The sequence below is a fragment of the Amblyomma maculatum genome, chromosome 8 (genome assembly GCF_055883805.1).
Source record: "Amblyomma maculatum isolate TAMU_Amacu chromosome 8, ASM5588380v1, whole genome shotgun sequence".
NCBI lineage: Eukaryota > Metazoa > Arthropoda > Arachnida > Ixodida > Ixodidae > Amblyomma > Amblyomma maculatum.
Genome location: NC_139351.1, coordinates 59,297,032 through 59,307,032, shown reverse-complemented (window position 1 = coordinate 59,307,032; position 10,001 = coordinate 59,297,032).

The window sequence follows — 10,001 nt, the reverse complement described above, 5'->3', positions numbered from 1 at the left end:
ACTGTAAATATGGTCCTTTGCTTTTTTTTGCAGATGCAAGGCTTGCACTTTTTTCGCTGTCCTAGGTGTGGCTGTCAACGATTTTACACCGGGTGTCTCTGCAGGCATCTCTCCTTTTTCCATCGTTTATGCTTTGGTTTAGATGTGAATAAAATAGAGATTTTTGAAGATATACTTTTGCGGCTGTTCGTTTAACAGAATCGAAACAAAATATAAATTTAATCAGCAAATACGAGAAACTCTTTAATTCGAAGGTCTCAGTTAAAAAGATTATGTGCCTTGTTATATGATATTCGCGGCTCCCCTTTCGCGGGGGGGGGGGGGGGGGGGGAATAATGCCACACACCCAGCACCTCCACCAATGTCACGACCCAAGCCACGACTCAAGACAGGGAGCCGTGAAGGTACACGGTACCGTGAAGGTAAGACCCGAGAGTCAGGTTTGCTTCCAGCTGCGATGACAGTGTCCAGCACCAGCGCGCCTCTCGAGCCAACAAACGCTTCGTCGTCGTCGGCACCAAGCACGGCGGCCGCGCGGCGCTAGGCATATGGCAATATAATTACTTCTACGTACTTGAATATAAGGGAAATATCACGCTAGAAGGGAGACTGTTAATAAAGCGGGAGATTACTGACGTGGTATGTTCACTTTAGATAAGGCTGGCGCGTTTGGGGTGCTCAATATGCCGAGTAATCTTGGAAAGTGTATGCTACGAAAATCCTATTCAGGTGAGCAATTTAAACAAATCTTCCTTCTACAGTTGGGCTTCGAAAGAACTGAGGGTCACTGGAGGTGCCTTTCTGCGGCTCCGGCTTCGTTTATTTTGTATAATGTATACGTATGTATTTAAATGCAATGTGTATTTATTTCTGAGTAAACGTTTTTCAAACGTTTTCTGCAAACCCAACATAGGACGGTTGTGATTACTGATCTCGAGCCGGGCATCCTGAAGAGTGAAGTTGAATGGGCCTTAGCCAGCCTTGCTAAGAACAAAGCTAGCGGAATTGATGGTATTCCAGCTGAGTTGCTTCAAAACCTCAACCATGACGCTGTTAACACACTGCATACATTATGTCAAAAGATTTGGACAACCCTGCAGTGGCCACAGGATTGGAGGAGGTCAGTTTACATCCCCATTCCAAAGAAAGGCAGTGCCAAAGATTGTTCCAACTACCGCACGATCGCGCTTATTTCGCATGCTAGCAAGGTGATGTTAAAAATCCTGCAAGGTAGGCTGCAGCAGTATGTGGATCGGGAGCTTCCGGACGTGCAAGCTGGGTTTCGCAAGGGCAGAGGAACTAGAGACCAAATTGCCAACCTTCGCTGGATCATGGAAAAAGCAAGAGAGTTCCAGAAACCCATTTACTTCTGCTTTATTGATTATGCAAAAGCGTTTGACTGCGTAGATCACAGCAGATTGTGGCAAGCTCTCCAAGAGATGGGAGTTCCAATTCACCTCATCTGTCTCCTCAGGAACCTTTATGAAGGGCAAGAGGCCACAGTCAGAACTGGGCATGGTCTTACTGATTGGTTTCCGATTGAGAAAGGGGTGAGGCAAGGCTGCATACTGTCGCCCTGCCTATTTAACCTATATGCAGAGTGCATCATGAGGAAGGCTGGTCTGGACGAGTCGTCAGCTGGAGTGAAGATTGCTGGAAAACGTATCAACAACCTTAGATATGCGGATGATACCACTTTAATGGCAGAAAGTGAAGTGGAACTCAAGAGACTTCTGATGCGCGTACAAGAAGAGAGTGAGAAGTTTGGGCTTAAACTGAACATTAAAAAGACGAAGATCATGGCGTCTTGCCCTATCAAGTCCTGGAGCATCAATGGACAAGAAGTGGAAGCTGTGACAGATTTTCTGTTCTTGGGAGCCAAGATTACCTCGGAAGGAGACTGCAGCCATGAAATTAGGAGACGCCTGCTTCTGGGAAAGAGAGCAATGGTTAGCCTTGACCGCCTAGTAAAGAGCAGAGACATTAGTCTGCCAACCAAGATCCGTATAACCCGTGCTATGGTCTTTCCAGTTGTGATGTATGGATGCGAGAGTTGGACTGTGAAAAAGGCTGACCGCCGAAGAATTGACGCGTTTGAATTGTGGTGCTGGCGAAGACTCTTAAGAGTTCCTTGGACTGCCAGAAGATCAAATCAGTCGATATTGTCGACCATAAACCCTGACTGCTCATTGGAGGGTCAAATTCTAAAGTTAAAGCTCAGCTACTTTGGTCATCTGATGAGAAGAGAGGAGTCGCTGGAGAAAGATTTGATGTTGGGAAAGGTTGAGGGTCGCCGGAGAAGGGGTAGGCAGCGAACGCGATGGTTAGATGGCATTCTCGAGGCATTGCAGATGAAGCTATGTGATGTTAAGAAGATAGTGAGAGACCGGAAAGCGTGGCGTGACATGGTCCATAGGGTCACGAAGAGTCGGACACGACTGAACGCCTGAACTGAACTGAAACGTTTTTCATCCTTCCACACTATTTCCACACGCTGCACACAATCAAGCGTGTTTTGACAACATTTAGTCATAAATTAAGGCTCTATATATCAAATATCAGGGTGCTCGAAGGGTTCTTTAGTGGGCGTATTTTGCAGGAGCACTCTTTTAGCATCCTAAAGATGTAAAATGGTTACTATGCAGGTTGATTCAAAACGCGCTTGGCAGTGCTACAATGCGGCAGCGCAAGAGCGCAGTTGCGGGACATTTTTTTTTTCTGATATTTCAAATTTCATGCTTTTTTATCAATCCAAGAGATTCAGGTCGCCAGAAAAGAGGGAATAATGGGGAATTAGTCTTACATTACGCCCTGCCAAATTCCTTGACACGTGTTATTAATGTTATTTCTTGCCCTTTCTCGCTTTCTTTAAATGCTGAAAAAAATCCCGTAGAAGGTACGTGAGTAGAAAAAACTGTGCTTGTTTTATTGTAGCAAGAGCTCCAAATTAATGAGAAGCGCATGGCTCAAAACTGAATATTTTCACGTGGCAGTGGCAATGCCGTAGGTGAGAAAAGAAGCGACTAGCGCTAAAGTGTAAGGAAATCCTTATTGGGCTGACCAGCACCCGCAAAAGGATTGGACAACTATGCGGCGTCAAATTAAAGCCGCAATCGTGCTCGCCGGTCGTTCAACTAACAAGGCTTGCCCTGCTGTTCAGCGCTCGATTTCAAATCAGTGAAGAAACATGTAGAGAAAGTCGCAAAGATGACCAGAACGATCTGCAACATTATAAAAACAGATACCAGTACCTGGAACCATTAGAGATACATCCGGGCGCGTTTTTAGCGACAAAGGAAAATCACAAAGCCGCGTCTCGCGACAACGACCATTCACAAACAAATCGTTCCGTGCGCCACAATCACAGCAATAAGGGCGATATGCTGGCGATTGTTCAAAAACAACGAATCAAAATCTCAGTGGTCAGCGGCAATAGTGAAAAATTTGAAAAATTCATCTTAGTGACCTCTTCATGTTAAATATAAAAAAATACTCAGAGGAGCGCACAACACGACAAACAATATATCGTTGCTTTCAGCCAGCCGCAGCGCCTCTCTTTTTTTTATCCTTGCTGCAATTATTTGTCGGCTTTCAACTAATTTATTTAGTGCGTCTTTCGTACCCTGAGTCGATGTGGGACGTTAAACCATACAAACCAACTCAAGTCCTATATTTCAAGTAAATGTTCTTGGCTTTCCGTTTACATGGTGTGCGAAAGCTCGCTGCAAAGGTTTGCTTGCGAAAAAATTGCTTTCGACGAACTCAAAGTGCTCACAAAGGCGCTGGCATATATCAGCCCGCTTGAAAATCAACACACTTCTGACGCAATCGCTTAACATCTTCAATGCGCAAAAATGACAAATATGTATTTTCACTGCAATTCTCTGTTTTTTTTTTTTTTTTTCAGCGTCGACATTAGGCGAGATCATTACGTGTGGTCGAAACTGAAACCACGGTGCCTGTCGAAAACGTGCTGTAAGCATCATTGATCTATGGCAAAGAAATCTTGAACTCTTTAATATCAAGCTTAAATTGAAAGAGAAAAGCACGTTTGTTGCCGTCCACATCAGAACGGCAAAAGCGCCAAGTTTGCCATTCCCCAAATATATGTATGCGGCCTTCAAGAACAAGTGCTCAGTGTGTGGCTTCAAGATGAATGTAAACCCAGCTAGTGCGTGGTCTGTAGCAGAAAACTGCGTATACAGAGCACATTATACATTGCTTCCGTCAGATCTAGTTCATTCGTCAATTGAAGTATTCGCAACCGATAATGGAAAGATTACTATGAAACCTGTCTCTTTAGATCGTACGGAACGCCTGAAAATTTACGGCAGAAACTGCTATGGTAGCCATTTACTGCAGACATTTCTTCACGCGAAGATTGAAATGGTAACATTTTTAAAAGCAAAAATGGAGTTGAATTGGAAGTAAGCACTTATAAAACCTCAAAAATTGCATTCGGATATTAGAAAACATCTAGCTTTTATTTTAAGCTGGCCTTGTTTATTTTTTCGTTTTTTTCTCGGCTTTACATTTCTAGTCCGGGCATGCCCTAAATTATTAATCATAAACTACACATCTCCCCGTTACAAGGCAAAAATGTACCGTGATTTGCGTTCGTAGCGGCGGCTCCCCTCCACAGTGGCTGCTGACCCCAGAGACGCGTGTTCGATCCCTGCTGTTGCGGCTGGTTTTTAATGGACACGAGAAGCAAAGCGCTTGCGTCCTATGCGATGTCAATGCAGGTTAAAGGCTCCCTCATGACCGAATCTTCACAATCCCTCCATTACGGTGCCCCTCACAGCTTGAGGAGCCGCTTTGCATCGTTAAACCCTACATTGTAAAAACAAAAACACCTTTTTGGGCATTTGTCTAATTTAAAAAACCCTTACTCTCCCTGAGTCTAGGGTGTTCGTGCCATTGGAAATCACCTCTTGCATACCAAAGGGGTGCTTTGGTTGGAGATTATGCCTTAGGGTGTTACGGGCAAGCAATGTCACCTAACATGCTGGGGGTATATGGCTGCGTAACTTCGTAGCCTTTTATACATAAGCGGCGCTGCTAATACAACCCAACACCTAAATAAAGGACCAAAAATAACGCTAAAATTAAAATTACACACAAGTGCTTTTTAACAATGCAACTGAAACTGAAACAAAATTTCACCGCCATGAGGCTGCCGGTAGCTACGCACGCTCTTTTCAAATTTCACAATATGTCCGTTAGCATTGTGGGGAGCGTTTCGACCACGTTTCGGCGAATGCTGAATGTGCTTCTTCGATTGTTTACCCTCGTGAAATGTGTTGCGTTTCGCATGCATATGTGTTACAGAAGTGTGTACGCTTGTGAAGTGCCTTCTACATGTGGTCTTTAACGGAAACGGGCATTTATCGTGTCGGCAAATGTCCGGGCTTCTTCTTGCTTTGCTCAGGCGGAAGGACTGCTGCACCGGGTCATGTTTGAGATGTTCGAAAGAAGGCATGGATGATCTTTTTTTTTTTTCTGCGTGACTAAGAGTATATGCGCCTTCTACATTGCATTTGCGCTGAAATCGCACTCGTTGGTTCGGTGCCGGTGATACGAAGGAGGACAGCGTACTTCACTGCTGACGCAATCACCTGCAAAGGTAAGCATATTCTTACTCATATTGCGCTTTGTGGGAGCAGTGTCCTACCGCATTGCTCCATTCTGTGTCTTTTTGTGCCGGAACGCTCCCGAATGTGCTGAAAAGAAAACGTGGGAAACGCGCTTGTTTTCACCTAGCTGCCAAAATGACATCGCACATGTGGTATATCGTATGCAAATAAATAACGATGTCAAAAAGTTGTACAAGCGCTTAAAAACGCAATTTCAATGCCGTGAACGTTCGCAATGTCGATTCATTAAGACATTCCCCTAGCTCGTCTCATATCCAATCATCCATTGATTCAAATTCTCACCTTAGAACGGCCGCCGCTAACACGCCTCCGCTTGCAGGAGCCGGCTTATGCATTTGTCCTGTCCAATCCCGATACTACCGTCTTTGCCAGTGGTTCCAAATCAGCCGTCCGCAATTTATATACGGTTCGGATATCGCACCCTGCCCTGTCCCGCCACCTAGAATACCCTTAAACATAATATAGGCGAACACCCGCTAGTTACATTGCACTGGTAAGTAACGCAGAAGCCTAACTGCAAATAATGTTTCATTATCTAGGTAGATGAACCAGAGGTATAGGACTCAAAAGTAACATGCAAAACAATGGTGTAGTTACACAGCCTCAAAAAAAGACACGCTGATTAGAGCGGGTAGCGAGGCGTCGGAAGTTGTAAAGAAATACATGCCATAACCGAAAATCTGGACCACGACAAGGAAACAAGCGGGAGAATGAAATCGAGAAGGCGCGCGCATATGAAGCCTACCTGCATATCATGACTAGCAGCTTACCTGTATCCATTAATAGCAACTTCCGGCCACACACATATAGGGCATTAACGTAGAACCTAAGAAGCTAAGGATGAGGGTTCTGCTTAAACACAGACCAGTGCAGAGAGCAGTGAAGTGGAATATTTGTTAAGGTTATGGGCTTTAATGTCTCAAATCGACGTACTCTGAGAGGAGCCAAAAGGCCTCTGGAATTTCGACCACCTACGTTTCTTTAACGTGCACCGACATCGCACAGCACGAGGCCGCCTTTGCTTTTCACCTCCATCGAAAAGCGGCCGACACGGCCGGATTCTATCCCGCATCCTTGGGCAGAGTAGTCAAGGTGGAACGGAGCGGAAAATGGTAGGTGTAACATTAAGATAAAGAATGCGAACAAAGTGGGCCAGGGAACGAACTGAAATTATTGACATTCAAGCCAAAATCTAGAAGAATATATAGACATGGGAAGGACATAAAATGCATTCGGAGGATACTTGAAGGTAGCATAGTTACAATTTAGATTTCAGGTGAAAGCTAGCGTAGCAGGTGACAGCAGAATGTCGGCGGTAACCGATGGTTATGGATTCCAGAAGAATTGAAGCATGTCAAGGTGCGAAGAAACTTATGCAGATGGATAAGAGTAAGAATTTTGCAGGGGAGGGGGTAAGGTGGACGTAACTACCACAGCACCACGTTGACTGGCAGGACATGGTATCCTTTACTCTGCTTTGGGTACATTCGGGCTACTCATGATGTCGATACTCACAGGCCTAATATCTATGAGACTCAAGCGGTGCTCAAGGCTTGATTGTCCGTGCGTCAGCCATGGAGTCCGCTTCCGGCCAAGCAGCCCCATTTACCGCCCAAAACTGCCTCCTCTCCTATCATGATATATGCATTGTTATCGTTTCGGTCGGCCCTCTATAACTCCCTACACGCCACGAAACATCTCGACATCGCGTGATTCCTTTGTGTCATCTTCGCAACGCACACTCTACCCCAGTCATAGGTGCCGCCTCCTCATCCACCCAGCTATATATCCCTCTTGGGCTTGCACTTTCTGCTGAGCCAAAGCCAACCGCGGCAGCGTCATGTATGACTGTGCTCGTCACCCGCTCAATAATCCTGAATATACATTCAGAAGAGCAATTACAAGCTTCATTCGCAGCGCAGAAAACGTCTCCGGCATAAGATCCTGAAGCCAATCGCATCAAAGTCATGTACGGCTGTGCTCGTCGCCCCCTCCATATCTTCAATGTCTATTCAGAGGAGCATTTGGAGGCTTCCTTCGCAGCGCAGCAAATACTCTCTGGCAGAGCATACTGAAGTGAACCGAGGCACCGTAACGTATGCCTGTGCTTGTCATGCCCTCCACAATTCTCAAACTTAATTCAGAGGAGCAGTGCAGGTTACCCTTCACAGCGCGGCAAATGGTTTTCATGAGAAGATCCTTGAAGGGCTTCAGAGAGTAGCAGAGGCCTGCCCAGTATAGGACCTCTCTCTTTGCATGGTGTCCCTTTTATTTTAGGATGAATAATATTGTCACTCAGTCACTCCTATTCGGTGCGCTCCTAATATCGCGGCTTCATGTGCAACCTAAAAACCGCAAATTTACACTTTTTCGTTTTACTTTCAATTGCCTTTTTTTTTTGCAATTCAACCAATTGTTTCGAGGAAGCGTACGCTAAGATTATTGTGCTTTAAATGTGGCATTAGAGGCAGACCATCACCAGCATTGGATCACATCAGAAGACAGGCTAATAATGTTATATATTGAGCTGGTAGACTAAAATCAGATAAATATCTCCTGAACTATCACTTAAGAGCCATGTTGCAGCTACAGATTAGTGGTCCGCCATTCTTAATAATTGTATCACTTTTTAAACGTCGAAAAGCGCGCCTACCCGGCAATGTGGCTCAACAAGTTAAACATTTTCGTAATCTGAGAAATATGTGTTCGCAACAGCGTATTGTCACTTCTAAGCATTTTCGACAGAGCAATCACTGAATCTTGAAAGTGCTGCGCGAAATTTCATGACCCGCATAGTCAACCGCATCACCAATTAAAGCTTCCGGAACAGTACATGGCGGGGTTTTCGAAAGTGTGCGTTTTTTCGTCCCGATTGCCTAATTTTCATGAGCCACACCGTCGATAATAGTCGCGTGTTCTAAGTTTTCAGAAAGACTACCCTATCAACCATGGCCCATTAGGAATTAATGGCAGCAACAAGGCACCTAAATAAATTATGTATAAGCTAATAATCATAAATTGGCTCCGTACTTATAGTTCTTCTGTGACGTCAATGAAGTTCATATTGCTTTGTCTAGAACTTAGGCGAGATCAAACATGGTATACAACCTGTAGTCGGTAGCGGAGCTCAGAAAAACTGCGGAACAGCGGCATCTAGCAACAACTGTCTGGGATCGAAACAACTGTTGTCGTGCTCCATTTCCTCTACATGCATGCGTCGCAAGACGGCATTTATGTGCAGTTTCGGCGAGCTTCGCCAGCTGTTTCGTGTTGTATACTACTTTATCTCGCGACTGTAGTACATATCACAGAGACTATTCTTATAAGCGGACGAACTTCCTCAAAACACCTGTTGTGTGACATTTAGCAGGAGCAGCAAATATTACGGCTTCTCAACTATTGGCCGCCGTCTGCAATACTAAACGAGGTGCTAACGGCAATATAAATTCATCTCTGGTAGAATACTTGAATATTTTTATGCTTTCTTCTCATGCTTATAAAAGCACAATTTTCAATAAACGATAAATTTCAACCATTGTTCCAGGTCGTTACACAGTGCGTTTTAGTTTTCACAAAACCTGAAGGTTAAACCCTAATAACCTCGGCTAATCCTACTACATACTACCAAGAATTTTGCGTTCTAAATGAAGATAACATTTATATTTTCTAGAAAATCATAACGCTTATCTGTCAAAGCTTTCATCGTGGTTTTCTCTATCTCCTGATGAATGATGTACTTCTATTCGTACTTGGCCCCCAATGATGACCTGCCCTTTTGCGTACGCAGCCACACATTAACATATTACATGCGCGCAGCGTGGGGTCATGCATACGATGCATGGTTATAAGACACCGGTGTTATTTTTATTTACGTCAGTAAATTCCTATGCATGTTTCTCAACACGCAAGTGGAAAAACATTTGCGCGCAAGTCGAGGCTGCATAAATGACATGTTACCCCGTCCTCTTTCACCCTTTATATAGTGCTTATCTCAACAGGGAACAGATGTAAAACCAACTGATTATATCAGGTAACCGAACTCTAATTTAGAGGACAAAGAAACAATAAAGTGTTCTCTAACTTCCTCTTTCTCTCACTCTCTCTCTCTTTAAAAGAGAGAGAACACAATAAAGACTACACTGTATAGACGGGAAAACGAAAACACGGCACCATATTTCAATTCAATCACTGAAAAAAAAAAAATAGACGGGAAAAGGAAAACACGGCACCATATTTCAATTGAATCACTGAAAAAAAAAAGACGTTCCTTTAACCAGTGAGCCAGGACACGTCAAAGATATTTCGTGCGACGCTTTGTATAATGGATTCCTAACATGCCCTTTC